The 13,224-nt window shown below is 43.7% G+C and overlaps 1 protein-coding gene across 1 annotated transcript in view; it reads left to right on the forward strand.

The window, feature by feature from the left end:
• Positions 1-1,089: 1,089 nt before the first annotated feature.
• The window catches only part of ADD2 (adducin 2), an 80,123-nt gene continuing 67,988 nt past the window's right edge, over positions 1,090-13,224 (forward strand). The window contains exon 1 of the mRNA XM_090051623.1: positions 1,090-1,317. The gene's annotated coding sequence lies outside the window, so the exon portion shown is untranslated. The remainder of the gene's footprint in view (positions 1,318-13,224) is intronic.

The following is a 13,224-nucleotide window of genomic DNA, read 5'->3' on the forward strand; positions in this document are numbered from 1 at the left end:
GTCCCTGTAACCTAATGAAGTGGCAGTGATGCATGTGCCCTTCCAAGGCATAGCACTTGCTCTCAGAAGTGCAGGTGCACACTGCTACACACCTGCTGGAGCAGGCTGTCATACCTTCATACATGCATGCATGCATGCAGTGAGCTGCTATTGCTATGTAAGCAGTAATATGTGACCTTGTAGCAGAAGTCACAGAGGTTCCTCTGCTTTAGCAGGCAGCATGCTTGGCTCATAACTAGTATATAACCAGCTGTGGCTGCTTAAAGGGCTTTTCTAGAACACAGCACATTATATTGTGAAATCCTCTTGCTGATACTGCAGCCAGGTTGTAAATGTTGCTTCTGAAATCTTGCAGCAGCTCAGTTCCCTAGCTGCTTTTCTGTGGGGATGGTATGAGCTCCTTGGCTCTCCAAGTAAAGATACTTCTTTCCTTGTCCAATAATAAATGTAAATGGGACTCAGCCCTCTTATGGTAAAATAAATAAATGTCCTGACTTTAAAGTTAGTAAGTTGGGTGTTCATAAGTAAAATGGGAAACCAAGCTAGTTTGAAACCTTTGAAAAAGAGGTTGGAAAAGAACTTTAACCTACCCTATACCTTCCCCTGGCTAATGCAGGATTCTTCCTGAAACTGATTCCTGGCACTGCATCCTGCCTAGTTACTCAGGTCAGAGGCCTTTCATCATTCCCCATTGCAGACTGTTCCACCCTTTGAATTCACTGATGGGAATGTTTTCTTTCACCACCCCCCAAAAAAAAATAAATGGCAGACCAAACTCCTGCTAAACTGTGGTGCAAGAATTTAATTGGATGGATTAAAAAAAAAAAGGTAACAAAATAGGCTCGTTGCATCATTTCACTCCACTGCAGCAAGAGAAAATAGGTGAAAGATTGCAGTATCTCAACTCCTGTCCTGCTGTTGGGCCATCTGCCAGTAGAGGGAGCTCGGCATGCACAGGGAGTTGTCCTTTTGTCATTAAAGATATTGTGGAGCATACTCCTTCCTCCAAAACGTCATGCAGGCTTTGAATCTAATTTTAATGCTCCTGTCGCGAGGGTGGGTGGAAATAAAGCTGCTCCCCCTTGCTATGTGTGTGAGGCAGCCCTAATTCTTCTCCAAGTGTGTATCTAGGGAAGATCAAGCAGCTGAAAAGTGGAATAGCAAGCAGGCGTGGTGAAGGGATTGCTGTAGCTGACCTGTCAAATCAGAGAGATGGGTAGAAAAGGTTCCTCTGATTAGCCGATTGGAAAGGAACAGGAGAGAAGATTGATTGTTGCAGATACTGGGAAAACGGAGGCTAGAAGATGCTCTAAGAAGGTAAGCCACTTGGGATCGATGCAACTCTTCGCCTGTTTAGCAGTCCCGTTTACAAAGCTAGAATATATTTGCCTCATTCCAGCAGGATTTCCTTTCAAAATTGCCAAATCTGCCCAGATTTCTAATAGCTTGGGAACCTTTGTGCATAGTGATGCATATGTGGTTAAACTGCAGTCCAGCGAAGTGACAGTGGTGCATGATTTGCTGTTCTAGGTGGAGTCCTTCTCTGGTTAAATGTATTTGTAAAGGCAAGTAAGATGATAGTCTGACATGTGGTTCCATTTCTTAAAACGGATGCTGCAAATGCATAGCTAGCAAAAGACAATTCTCCCCCATTGCAGGCTCACATGGTAGATGTCTATTCGGAAAAATTGCTTGTTGATCGTTTTAATGGCTATCTAAGAGAGCATCTCTATCAGGTACCTGAGATTTTTTTCCTCCTCTTCCTACCAATTGCTTTAATTTGGGGATGAAAATGTTTTAGTTTGGGTCAGCCACTGCATGGTTTCCATATCCTTTTGATCTTGGGGAATCCCTCTTGTTTCCTAGGCAGCAATGTGTGCAGAGATACTCAGCTTCAGCGAGGCCGGTAGGGGTGTGTAAAGTGGCTGAAATGTCAAAGCAGTTAATCTGTGAGACTAAATTATGTGTTGAATCTTTAGCCTCTTCTACAGCAGTTGAGAGACTTGAAACATAGCTGTTTTTTCCTCTCTGCATTATTCTTCTCACTTCTTTCCCCTATATCTGGGAAGGGGAAGTGTCTGCCTCTTGGTTGCAAACACCTGGGTTTGGCCTCCACTGAATACTAATCACTTTCTTTTGTCCTTCTCCTCCTGAAGCTGGATACATTTATCTCTGTGACACAAGGGTCACTACACATCTGCTCACTCCTCCCTGCCCCCCACTCCTTCCTCGCTGCTCTACAAAGTACCATCCCATCAGCTGTATCCAACATGTCTGAATTTGACATTTAATATGTACTAGATGAAGTCCACAAAAAAATCCATTGATCAGTGCTTGGAAATGATAAAATATATAATGTATGATAAAATCTGTAATTTAAATCCAAGCATAAGTGTAGATCTCTGCCATGGAGATCAGCATATGCCCATATGGACCTATATGTTGATTTTGTACCCAAAAGTACTAGAGGGGTTTTGGGTTGTTTCTGAAATCTCAATAAATTGAGGAGAGTACTAGTTACTTTTTTTTTTTTTTTCCCCCTGCTCATTCCATTCCTTGCTTGGTATTCTTGGCCAAAGTTGTATTCCAAATAATAATTGGAAACTGGCACTAAATGAGGGGTCTTTCAGGGTGGACCCCTAAGTTTTTTGGTGGGCTGCAGGCCTATGAAACACTGTCTCTCAGGTCTATGTCTGCACTGGCACAGTTCAGACTTGCAGTTCACCCTGCTGCAGTTTGGCGGTCTGTATTGAAGGGTGGAGGCTGTTATGTAGCTTGTGCGCTTACCATTGTCTTCTACTGAGAGTAAGCTTGAGGGACACTGGTAAAGCTGCCTGTATCTTATCAATGCTGCATCTCCCAGTGATTTGTACCAGTGATAAACAACAGGCCCTAACATTTCCAGTAGAGCCAAGCCATAAACCATGGAAGCATCATGAAGACTTGGCGGCAGGGTCCTGTACAAATCCCAACTACAAGCTGGGTACACATAAAGATGCATGTATGAGCTTTGGATCAAATGCAGTTGTCATGGTGCTTAAGTGATGTAGGTTCTCAAGTCTTGTGTACATGTGCAAATTTTGCTCTTATTTATGGCAAATCAAGATCCTAGACGAAAAACTGTTGTGAGCATATATCAGCCCCACTCCTCTTTTCCCCCCCCCCACACACCACACTAGTGCCCTTTAATTCACAAGTTAAGGAAGAGATAACATGTTCCACACTTTTGCTTTACATCACAGGTGATGATGTTTAGTCCTTTCTCAGGTTTGAAGTTACTTTCATTTCTTCTCACCTGCCTTCATTTGCATTCCATGAGAGCACAAAGTGTCTGTTGTACCTTCTGATTTAACAAAGCATGGGTGGGGCACAGGGATAAAATATGCCGTAGCTTTTGGGATCAGAAGTGCTTCAGAGGCCGCATCTAACAACACACAGATGCTGCTTGCTAATGAAGGGCACATGAGAATAAGCAGTCATTTGCAACTGGTTAGATGTAAGCAGAAAAACAGCTTTATTTATTTATTTATTTAGGTCACTTGCTCTCTTTGCTGTATCATCATCTAACATAAATACCCAGGTCACATATTACAAAGCATTCTGTCTTGTAGGTTGTTTTTGTTGCAGAGAGGGAGCATGACTAATCAAGGGACGTGCCCTTTGCAAGAGTCCAGATATCTTGGCTTTCTCCTGAATTTTAATCCCTTACCATTGAAGTCAGGAGGAGAGTCCTGTTGGGCTTGGACTTGTCCCCAGTGCTACAAAGCAAAACCTTTCAGGTAACTTTGTGGGCTAGAGGTGAATGTAAATAGGAGACCTTTAGAACAGCAGATCAAAGAGCAGAGGAGGAGCGTGTGTGAGATGGTTGAACTACTGTGCTGCTGTAACCCTTCATCCTGGCAGCAGTTACAGCTTGTATTTTGCTGAAGCTGACAATTTGGAGATTTGAATTTTCAGCTTGGTTATTAAAATGCAAAACAAAAGGTCAGCGGTTCTGGGTTTGCCAGGCTGCCTTGCTTCTCTGAATTGATAATGACAGATGGTTTCTCACTTGGATCTTGTGCAAAAAGGCCTCTACCCTGCTGGTAACTCTGGTGTGTGAAGTTAACATACCATCAACCCAGAAAATATTTATGTACAGCTTCTTGGGGTCAGCACTCGTTATCTCTACTGCAGTGGTGCCTAGAGACTCCAATGTCAATGGAACTGCACCATACCTGCCACAGTACAATCTTGGCACGCTACAAGATAAGTGGCAATGTTGTCCTGGGTACTATACACGCAGTCAGTCTCTGCCTTGGAGCTAAAGAAACTGTTTGGAGACTTGTCAAATAATGAGGTGACCTTTATCCAAAAGAGTATTAAATACGTCTCAGGAACACCTTTCATTGGCTTCTTGACATGTTGGAACTTGGTTCTGCAGGTGTACAAAAGTAAGTATACCATGGACTCTGGCTGCACAAATAATGTGCCTACAGGTAACCGATCCACCCTCCAGCCCTGCCAGCTGGAGGACCCTTAAATAATAAGACTTTTAATGAGCCACTCTTAAGATACAGTTAACTTTTAATAGGGCCCACACATTCAGGCAACTTTGTATCCTGAGGATAATTTACAAGTACAGCTTGGTAAGTTTCCTTTACCCTGGCACATGACTTTGATCATTTCATTTGTCTAGCCCTCCTTGGCTCATGATAAACAGTGATACAGTATAGCCACTGAATAAATAATATGGCTTTCATCAATAGACTTCTGTATGTGTGAGTTGCAAGATAATTTCTCCATCTCAGTCATCAGTCTTTATCCTTTGAGCAGGAGATGGGGAACTTCAAAAGTGGATGAGCCATGAGGATATTCTTATTCTTTTAGGATATTCTTTTGCAGATGCATGGCTCCTAGGCCCCTGTTAAATTTGGGGCATTTCTTGTATGGCATGCTTCCTGGCTAGAGTTCCCCTTCCTGCAGCAGGGGCGGAGGAGGAGATAAACTTGTTCTTGAGTGAAATGCTGCCCCAGACCAATTTGAGGTTGCAGTAGTTTGCTCAGGTCTCTAAGTTGTCTACCCATGTTTGGGATTTGCTCTTCAATCTTGGGAATATGCTGATTTTGAAACTGGGTTAAGTTTGTGAGGCAAAAGTCACAAAAACACTTGTGCTATGAAAGAGCATCATGGTCTTCATCTTGACATCAAATCCAAGTTCTTGGCTTGCCAAGGCTTGACTATGGAAGACCATGTGTGACACACCCAAAGGAAAGGAGCACCTACTCATGGATGGGGGAGAGTTAAATACTGGGTAGCATTCCTTCCTCTGAGAGAGAATTTTTTCTAAAATCAATTCCATGATTTCTCTCCTGAAATAAATAGTTAAGCATGTACTCAAGTATTTTTATTAACTTGAAGCTCCCAGCTAGCCCATCTGACATCCTTGTTCCATTTTAAGAGCCTAAATGTGATGGAGCTCTCTGGAAAATCAGCCTCTGATTCTGACTACTGAATCAGTCATCGGTAATGCTCAGTAGTGTGTGGGTGCTTCTCAACTTTAGCGCACACAAATTATTACTTTTCTCTACCAGAAGTGTCTTCATTTAGCCAGGATCTCCTTCTAACTCGGGTGTGGGAAGGGCAAGGCAGACCTGCTTTAGGTGCTTAGCAGGAGCAAGGGCCTTATGGAAGCATCTTCCCTTGACTGAGTTCTACAGAGAACATGACTCCAAGCACCGTTTTCTTCCTAAAAACAGCTAATCCTTTTGTTGTGTACTCACTAAGCATTCCCACTTGTCCATGAGCTTAGCCTGATGCTGTCTAATATGAAATTAGTAGCCTTCATATTTCCCCTTTCCTCCTTCACCTCCCCCTACCCCTTCCCTTTGGAAATCTGATCTCATTGTTCTTGGGTAGAGACAGATGCAAAATAATTACAACCTATGTTCCTTAATGTTGTTGCTGTTTTAAGAGGGTTATGCTTTTTGCTTCACAACTTGCACGCTGCCTGCATTTTTAGGTTTTTGTGGGGAGGTTGTTAAAACATCTTTATTTACTGGAACAGTTTCTCTTCCATTGTGAATATCAGATTTCTCTTTGAATATGTTCTTGCTTGCTTTATATGGCATTTCATCTGTCCAATTCTCCCACCTGCCAGACTTCAAGATACTTTTAATTTTTATCTGCAATGCTGTTACTTAAATCTTGGCATTCCCACTCTTGGTTCTAATTGCTTTCCATGGCTAAATCCCAGCAATCACATCCACTTCCTCCTTGGGGTTTTTTTCCTTCCATCTGCATCTTTGAACCTCCTCCTTCCAGTGTTCTTGTTCCCTCTCTAATACCTGTCCATAAAACCATTTTTTTACAATTCACTCAGGAGCTATATATACACTGGTTGAATAGAGTCAACCATGGCATCACACTCAAGCCTGTACCTGCCAACCACCTGAGAGCCTCTAGGTTCAATGCTGGCTGCAGCCAGTCAGTGAATGTTGTGGCCTGACATCAAGCCTGCCCCTATCTGTGGCACATTTGGAACTCACCGAGGCAGCTTAGGCCATGAGCTCTGGAAATCTACCAGCAGTGTTTCACCTACTTGTTGTTCCTGAATTTGGGGCCTTCTCTACTCCCAACTTCCTGTCTCGAATGCCTGCAGTTAGAGCCAAAGATGGAACGAGAAACCAGCAGTGAGCAGACTGGTTCCTAAAATGGCTCTGCTCAACCCATAATGGGCAATGGCCAGGTGAGATTCCTTCAGGGAAGGAGGGGGTCACTGGATACTGGTTAGTTGAGGTTTTGTAGGTTTAGGTAGAAGCACCCTTGGACTTGGTCAGTGATCTCCATAAGCTGTTGTGATCCCAAGATGATTACATGCATAAATAAGTAAATGTACATGTAAGTGGCTAGATATGTTTACTCATTCATTCTCCTGAAATTGCAGCACTTGTGCAGGTGAACTAGAGACATACTTGCATACCTAAACTATTGACATCTCGTTCCCTGGACAATTGCACATGTTCTTTAGAAAGCCTTAGCTCACAATTGTGAGTCTAACTTATATGCACAAGTGTGGTGATTATACATACATGCATTTTTAAAACTATCTATCAGTGACTACAGATTTTTTTTTTTTTTTTAGCTCTACAATGTCTTGTCATTAACCCTAGGAATCTATTTTCTAGCATTCCCTTATGTGCGAGATCTATTACCTCATAATTCTGCCTGTGCATACACAACTGCTCAATCCCTTTTTTCCATAATCACTTCCATCTGATGGCTCTGTCTTTGTCACTTTCACTGAATAAATCATTTCTTTATTTGGAAATTGTTGTCTTTGATTGCAATACATCCTCCTACACCCTCAAGGCTCTCTGTTCTGATACCCTAGTTGGCTGAAGGAAGAAGATAATCTATGTTTCCATGGTTATACTTTATTTGGTTTAAATCCTGTAGCTGCTCTTTGAACAGAGCACAGATTTGAGTCATGTGGCAACTATGTGCACTTCTGTGTGTTCTGAGTTTTTGGAAGGGGCAACACCTGCTTTACAAGGTACTAATGTACCTTAAGTAAGAATGTTACCAAGAGGTAAGAACGTTAAGGGTTTTACTGTATTGTTCTTCTTTCTCTCCATTCAACCTTTGTAAAGTGACATCTTTGCCTTGCATAGGTCATGCTTGGAGCCTAGTCCTGTAAAAGGTTATTCACGGGAATACATTTTAGCAATTCTCTTTGTAAACTAGGTGGGGATTGCTCTTGACTCAAGATATGAAAGGATTGATAGGGATCCTAGGTAAACTTCTAATGCACCCAAGTGTCTTGGCCTAAATCCATTGGCCTTTTTTCCCACTCTAACCCAGGATACTTTGAGAGAGTGATTTGGACATCTTTTGAAGCTTTAGCATAGAACTATTTTTCCATGCTGTTGCCTCAGTGGTGTCAAAAATGCAGTGAATTTTCTTATCTATCCAAAGTTTCTGCATTGTTCCCTATTTTATTGCTAACATTGGATCCCACAGAAAGAACCTAGTTTACCTCTCCCCCTTTTTTTGAGATAAGTCTGTCTTTTCCAGCTGTTAACAAGTGGCAACAAACCAGACTGCACAGACACCTTACAAATGTTGAACTACATCAGGCTTGTCCAACATATGGCCCACGGGCCGCCATGCAGCCCACCAAGGCATTTTCTGCGGCCCGCGGTGCTGCGATGGGGAAATGAAAGTAAACACTGTTTACTTTCATTCCAACCCCTTGTCCCTCCCCCAGCCCCTCAGCAACTTCCTAATGGCTGCTGAAGGGCTGGGGAAGGCACAAGGCTCCCACATGCACCGTGTCAGCTTGACATTGCCAATGCAGTGCGTGTGGGAAGAGGAGTAGCTATGTGCCTCAGGACAGGATGAGCCCAGCAGCATGTGGGAAGCTAGCACGGGGGGCCTTGGCAAGCGGGATCCTGGCATGACCTGTGCAGGGCAAGGTGGTGGGAGCCAGTGTCTGCTGGACCCAGTGCTCCAGGCTCACAGCACTGAGGCCACTGGGGCTGCATGTGTGGGCAGCTGGGTACTACGGTGAGTGGGGCCATGCAGGCAGGCGGGTAAGGGGCTGCGGTGCAGTGACCGCCTCGCTCCAGTTCCCTTCAGGCAGCACCAGCTCATGGGGCAGCGCTGCTCAGGGGACAGAGATGTGGAGCTATTTATTTCTCCCCTTTGGTTTCTGGGGCAGTAGCTGGCTGGATGTAGAACGGGTCCCTCTTGCCCCTGCCCACCAGCAGCTACCATGAACCTTGCAGTAACAGGTAGGTGCAGTAGGGCTACACAGGCAGGGTCTCTCTGGCCTGGACAGAGGGTGTTTGAATATGGCTCGCCAGCCCACTGGGTGATAAAAAAGGTTAGACACCCCTGAACTACACGATGAAGAACAAACATAGGCAAACATGAGGGGAAAGTGTGCTAGGTTTACCAATGCTCATTATCAATGTTAATTAGCAGGATTGAGGACTGGAGTGCAGACCTTGCCTTTTGGGGAAGGGGTGCATTCTTGGTGGCTTGTCCTGCCCCCAGCTGACTGAGTGTTTCAGGTTCTTGGCCCTTTAGGGTAGTGATTCTCAACCAGGTTGCAGGGAGATTCTTGCAAGTATGTTGCTAGGTGTTGCTCAATATTAGCACTGTTAGATGTGCAAATGCCTATACATGATTAATATAATAAACCCAGAGATTATAAAAATCCACAATGTCAGAAACATTCTGATCTGTTGTGGTCTTTCTGAGTTCTTTGCAACAGCAGAATTGCCCTATTTTTATTTTTTAACTTTTTTGGACAGAAAAAAAAAGTGATAGCTGAGGGCCAGCATTTTCTGAGGGGTGCCTTAAGTCTAAAAAAGATTGAGAACCACTATATTAAGGTATGTCTACAGAGCAACTGAGTGCAGCTGCAGAAGGGGTAGAGATGCCTACAGTTGAATCAAGCTAGCATGGGTAGCAATGACAGCTAAAATGCAGACTTTTCAGGGTTGGCTGTGCAACCTACCAGGACTCTGGTCTATGCACTTACATGCTCAAGTCTGGGCTGTCTGAGCAAGCTAAATTAAAGCTTGTGTTGGGATGGCTGTGTTGTATTTGCATGTCTCACTGCAATGTAGACCAACCCATGGAGGAGCCCCATGGGATTGCACTGCAGCACTGAGGCACAGCATCCTTTTTCATTGCACTCATTTAACAAAGCAATTCTGCTTTTTGTGTCAGCACACACAACACAACCTGCTCACATTAGCAACTTCAAGTGAAAGCTTCAGAGACGTTAATTCTGTGGAGCGGAAACTTGGGCTGGGAGAATAATTGATGCCTCTGCCTGCAGCCTGAAAGCATTCAGGGAAATGGTAACAGAAATGCATCTTTAATCTGTGATGCACTTGGATTAATCTGGGTGGTGTAGGGGATGCGGGGGGGGACGCCCGCTGGGTCATCTGTGGCTTGTGGTACAGTCCTGTGTGAATTTGGAGCTTGTGACAGAGGTCAGATTGACAGCTTTGGCAATGGATGCCATTTGGGTACAACACACCCAGTGCACAAGCTTCCTTCATGCTTCCATAGCCATTGTATTTTGCTCTAGACCACTAGGGACAGATGGGATATGTGGTCCTGTAGGACTTCTTTGGTTATTGGTGTTTCTACTGATGCTGACGGTGGTGCTAGTACAGAACTGAGCTCTATGGTGTGAGAACGCAACCACTACTGGAACTACCATTCAAGAAATACCATTGTGCCAGCAAAGATGTTTAGAGCCAGGCAGGAAATAGGTTTCCCATCCCATGAACACTTTTAAGGTTTTGAGTATTTATCAGGCCTCAAATTTTGATGAAACTTTCAAATGGTTACAAGAGACAAATATTAAATAATTGGTTTAGGTTCATTAAAACGTCTTGCTTGGAGTTGGACCCGCTTGTTCTGTTTCCAAACTGTAGGGTTCAGCTTAGATGTCAAATCAAAAAGCTGTTTTGAACCAGAAAACTTTTTTTTTTCCTTCTGAAAATAATATATGTGCTGTTCTTGCAAATTCGAAATTACCAGATTTCTCAATCCAAAGTTTTAAAAATAAACTGACCCCTCAGTCTTCATGGATGCTTTTAATTCTACTTTTGACAAGTGATAATTTTTCAACATTTTGGGTCACATTCCTGACCAGTTCTAATGCTCTTCAAGGTTTCTTTTCTCCCCACCCCCTACCCAAAACAATCTTTCCAACCAGTTTTGAGCTATTACAGTGCTTCTTGATATGTTCTCTTAGGCCTTCCATCTTTCTTCCCCTAACTGAGGAAGCTTATTGTGCGTGCGTGCTTGCTTGCTTGTTTACTTACTAGTGTAGGTCCCACTGCTGGGAGATGCCCAGAACTGAACCTTGCAGTAGAGCAACAGCCAAAGTAGGAGTAGTACCCAGGAAGATCAGTGGCTCAACTGATCTTGAAAAGTGAACGGAAATGCTTTCTAGGACAGCCCAATGCTCTGTTTTTGAAAACCACTGCAGCGGGGTCCACTGTTAGGAACGCACGTTGTTGCTTCATTCCCTCTGACAGGCTGCTAGGCCATACACTGGAGAGAAACTCTGCATGTTCGCTGATAAATCTTGAATGAAATCCACTGTGGCAGTAACAGGGTGGGTACAATGTTGCAGGAAAGGCTTTGGTTGACTTAGAGGGATGCTGTCACCTCCTGGCAGCACTTTCACTTGGAAATGCTGTACCTGCTTCTGTTGTAAGTACTGTAATTATAGCTGAAAGGTTTGAGGAGGACAATATGTCTCTAGCTCTGTTTCACTGGTGTGGAGGCCTGATTTTTTCCCTTGTCTTGTGGCTGGCGTAACAAAGATGTACTCTTCCTCTTGCAGGGGCTGGAAATGAAAATGAACATTTGATTGGTTTCCACCAGCCATCTGCTGAGCTGGCAAAAATCCAAGTAACTTCAGATGAGTTATAGCAATTTGGATCAGCCCTTGGAATAGAGACTTTCGACTGACTACCTTAAAGGGGTCCAACAGTCATCTAAGTTGTACCGAACATGTCCTGTTGTGGTGTTTAACCCCTGTGAAAATGCTTTGAAAATCTTGATCCTCAGTAATTTATTTCCCTTCTTGCTGACCATGTGCTTAATGCAATGCAAGGTGCATGGGAGAGCTTTCAGTGGAAGAAGTATTTCCACATTTAGGGTCTATTTATAATGGCAAGTACTTGTTTGGTTTTGTTTTTTTATCTGTCAGCCAAAAGTCATCTCCACAGCTGAAAGAGACATCAGGCTTTATTTCACATGAAGGCATAGAATTACACAACTTTTTTGCTTTTTGGGATGGAGTCTGAGCAAGCACTTCATTGCACTTCAAAGTTTGGCATCTACTGTAATCACCCTAATAAACTGTCTAGCTGTGCATAAGCTGTAGGCAGCAAAGACTGAGTCATTTTGGAAGCTGGTGCTTTGGTTGTGAAGGCACAAATCAAGGGGAGATGGAAATAACTGTTCCTTTTTTACAGGGCTAAAAAAGATTATCTTGTCATGCATATCTCCTTTCTCCATTTACCTCTAGGACCAGGAAATATTCTTCCTCCTCCCTAGGAGGCTTCAGGGCATGGGTATGTGGCAGTGAGGCTAGAGTTATCCTTGGACCCTGGGTGGGACTCTGAATCATTCTGCTCAGGGAGGTTGGAAAGTAGTGTATGCCCTTTCCTGAGAGATTGCACAGAGAATATTATGTTCACAGGTCATATACTCATTCTCTGTAGCTCCCTAGCTATGCCCTGCCTTTGTCTCTAGCTGCAAGGGAATTTCCTGAAAGCTGCTCTAGGAAGCCTTCTTGATGACCAGTGCCCAGGACCTAATGCTGTTTGCAGTTAGCTGGGGGCTACAAAGTTATATAACACCCAGCCTCTAGTTTATCCCTCCCTCCCTGTGCCTTGTAGCTCATAGAAGGTCCTTTCAGTGGGTGCAAGGGAATTGTAGGCACACACAAGTAATCTCTTCTACATAAAGGTCTTGGTCTCTTCCCTGTGCTCTTCTTGGATTATGTAGTGCTGTTAGCTGAGATGTGAAATCCACTCTGATTTGACAGCACAGTGCAGCCCCTTCTTTGCTATTTGCTGGAAGGGAGTTCAGGGACACGAAGTTCCAGACATTTTATGTTATGAGCTCTGGTGCCACTTAATCTGGACCAGTGCTGTTAAGTCAAGAAGAAGTAATTAAGGAGCCTAGAAATTTATAAAGCAAGTGTATAAAGCCGCCTTGGGGAAATGGTGCAGAAGCTGGCACACCCTGCTGCTCTTTTCAAAAAAAAAAAAGAGATTATGGCATGAGGAGCAAGTCAGTGCCAGCGTTAGCATAGTGGGGATCAAACACCTAGGTCATGGGCAGGTGTGAGTTCGTACCATCACCCACTTACCCCGTGACTGTAACATGATCACCTTTGTATTGACAGGTGTTTGTGTTCTACCTACAAAAGCTCTATTTTTATACGTGGATTTGATCTCACTGTACACAGCACTTCACACCCCAGCTCTTAGACCTGTCTGCACTGGGAGACTTATTGATTTACCTCTGCTAAGACTCCCTGTTCACTTAAGTTTGTTCTCAACTGTCTGATAATCCATGCAAAATTTCTGTTTCTCTTTTGATTGTTGAATGTCATGTCCTATCACAGCCCATGTCCTGCTTTGTGTAGCTCCAAAGAATACAAGCCTGACCCCTTGCTCCGAGTCTTCCGTTTCA

Source organism: Crocodylus siamensis, chromosome 6 (assembly GCF_052110815.1).
Source record: "Crocodylus siamensis isolate JL-2025a chromosome 6, ASM5211081v1, whole genome shotgun sequence".
NCBI lineage: Eukaryota > Metazoa > Chordata > Crocodylia > Crocodylidae > Crocodylus > Crocodylus siamensis.